This window comes from Eumetopias jubatus, unplaced genomic scaffold (assembly GCF_037043125.1).
Source record: "Eumetopias jubatus isolate StellerSeaLion01/CBP00866 unplaced genomic scaffold, mEumJub1_p1.0 scaffold_6, whole genome shotgun sequence".
Lineage (NCBI taxonomy): Eukaryota > Metazoa > Chordata > Mammalia > Carnivora > Otariidae > Eumetopias > Eumetopias jubatus.
The window spans coordinates 147,912,982-147,915,589 of NW_028274812.1; the positions used below are offsets into that span (position 1 = coordinate 147,912,982).

The window sequence follows — 2,608 nt, forward strand, 5'->3', positions numbered from 1 at the left end:
GCAAAACTTGCAAATTTTTATTAAAAATAAAAAGGAACTTCACATCAAATTCAGTTATGTATGTTGATTCAAAAAATATTAGTAAATACTATATTACCATAGGAGAGAACAAGGTCAATTATTAGGACACGGAAATGGCCCAACAATAGAAGGACATTTTTGCAATTGTTTTTCCTACACTGGAATAGGAAATTGGAAAAAATTAAAATACAGGCATATAAGATATACCCTCCTGAGCCGTCCCAGCGCCCAAACCAGTGCTTCTGAAAGGTTGATGTGCAAAGGAATCACTTAGGGATCAGGTTCTAGTTCAAAGGTCTGGGGTGGAGCTGACGCCCTGCATTTCCAACCAGCTCTCAGGCGCCGCCCATCCTGGGTCCAAGGACCACAGTGAGAGAGGGCGCACCCGCGTCGGGTGAAACCACCTCTCTGTAAATCACCTAAGCCACGTAGTGAATTGCAGCTCTCGGGGAGGAGTAAAGACACAACCAAACTGGAGGTCAGTCTTGGGCTGTTGGGATCTTGAGCAGACGCCCCCCCGGCGGCGCTGCACCTGCGCCGACCGCAGCCGACTCGCGCGCGACTGCAGAGTGACCGTGACCACCGCGGCCAGGAAGCAAAGGAACCGGGAAAATGGTCTGGGAGCCCGTGTTTTTCTCCCCTTAAGCCTCTCCGTCCTCACTTCCTTTCCTGCTCTGAATAACCCTGCAAAATGGAACCGAGGCGACAGCCCCCCGCGCTGTTTCCGAGCCCAAGCTGCTGCGCCCGTCTTCCCGGCCACCTGTCCCCGCTCGCCTGCGCGGCGCCCCCGGCGTGGCCGAGCCCCGGGAAACGCAGACGCGGCAGCACTGAGACCAACCGCAAAGAGGAAAGGAGCAGGACCGCGAGGAAGACCCGGAGCAAAAGTGGAGGTGCCGGGGATTGAACCCGGGGCCTCGTGCATGCTAAGCACGCGCTCTACCACTGAGCTACACCCCCGCGGGAAGGCCGCCTGCCCGGAGTCTATTAAAGGGGAGCGCAGGCGCTTTGGGCGGCTTCCTCCAGAGGCGGCCCCGGGCCCGGGCCCCCCCACCTCTCCCCGCTCTTTCTGGAATCTCCGATGCAGGGCCGGGGTCCCTCTCGCTGAAAGAAGAGAAACCACGTTCTAGACCCGAGGCCCGGTATCCCGGATGTGTCCGCGCCCGGTCGCCTCCCCGCCGCCAGCGGAGCTGGGGATCAGGCTTTCTCGGGTCTCCTTGCTCTCCTTTTCCCGCTTTCCGGGCTGCCAGAAAGCCACAAAGCATAATGTGGGGACACCGCCTGAGCCCCAGAGCAGAGGGGCGACCGTGGAGGGCAGGTGCACCGGGGCCGGTTCCCCTCCCGGGAGGCGGCGGGGGGCGGTGCACCTGCCACCCACACCCGCGCCGCCTCCCCCAGCCGCGCGAAGCCCGCCCGCCGCAGCTCACACCCGGCAAGCCGCCTGCTCAGGCAAAGGATGCCCTAACGTGCCTCCCCAGGGCTCCTCTTAGAGCCACTGAGAAATAAACCAACCAAATGCCCAGCGAAGACGTTAGGGAATGAACAACAAAATAAACCAGAGGAACCAAAATAAACTAAAAGAAGGAAGGGCTGCTAGAGACAAACGCAGGAAGCGACGAGTTTTAAAAAGTGGAACTAATAAACAAAAAAGTTAGACATTTGAAAAATCAACAAAATAGACAAACCTCTAGCTAACCTAATTAGGAGGAGAAAGGAAAATAAGTGCAAATACATAAAATTGAACTGACCGGAGAAAGTAACTATCAAAACAAAAGAGCTTTTTAAAAAATGGTAAGAAACATCATAGCACAACTCAGCAAATGATTTGAAAATCCCACTTAGATGAAGTGGATTTTGTAAATATAGCTTATCCAAATTAGTCCTTGTAGAGACAGGAGTAAACAGACAATTACTTTAGAAAAATAGAGAAAATAGTTGAATAGGCACGCCCCCCAAAAGGGTACCAGGCAAAAATACTTTCACAAGCAAATTCTACCAAACTGTTAAATATGAGAAAATCATGATGCTGCTTAGATTAATCAAAGCATAGAAAAAGAAGAAAAATGTCCTATTCATTACATAAAGTGACTATAACATTTACCACAAACTTTCTCGGTTTGCACCAAAAATTAAAACTACTATTTCACTTAATACGGGATGTCCAACTGGGGTTTATTCCAGAAATGCAGAGATCACTCGTTAGTAAGAAAGACATCGACAAAGATTCTCTTCTCCACCAGACTCTACTCAGGGTGCCCTGCACTCCTTTCCAACTAGGCCTGGACTCTTGGACTTCCATTTCATCTCTGCATGGTTCAGTTTTAGTGAGAGTCCCATCCTCCATATCTGCCCCCCCCCCCCCCCCGATATCTCACTGGGTTAATCATCCTCTGCCCTCCCCCAGGTGATGTATGACCACCTTGGCCCTCTTCCAGCAAGAATCCTGTTAGGTCCATTCAGCCAGAATCCACCCTTCCCCCTAGTGTTTCCTCTTAGTAATTTTCTATCCACCAAAGGACCCCACCCCACTCTTGGCTATGAATGGCTCCTTGCCAAATACTGTATTAGGAATTGGTCCCAGTTCCATACT

At 51.6% G+C, this 2,608-nt stretch overlaps 1 non-coding gene across 1 annotated transcript; it reads right to left on the reverse strand.

Annotated features, from left to right (window-relative positions):
* Positions 1-906: 906 nt before the first annotated feature.
* TRNAA-AGC (transfer RNA alanine (anticodon AGC)) lies at positions 907-978 on the reverse strand. The gene has a single exon. It is a non-coding gene; the product is annotated as a tRNA-Ala (tRNA).
* Between the last annotated feature and the right edge of the window lie 1,630 nt (positions 979-2,608).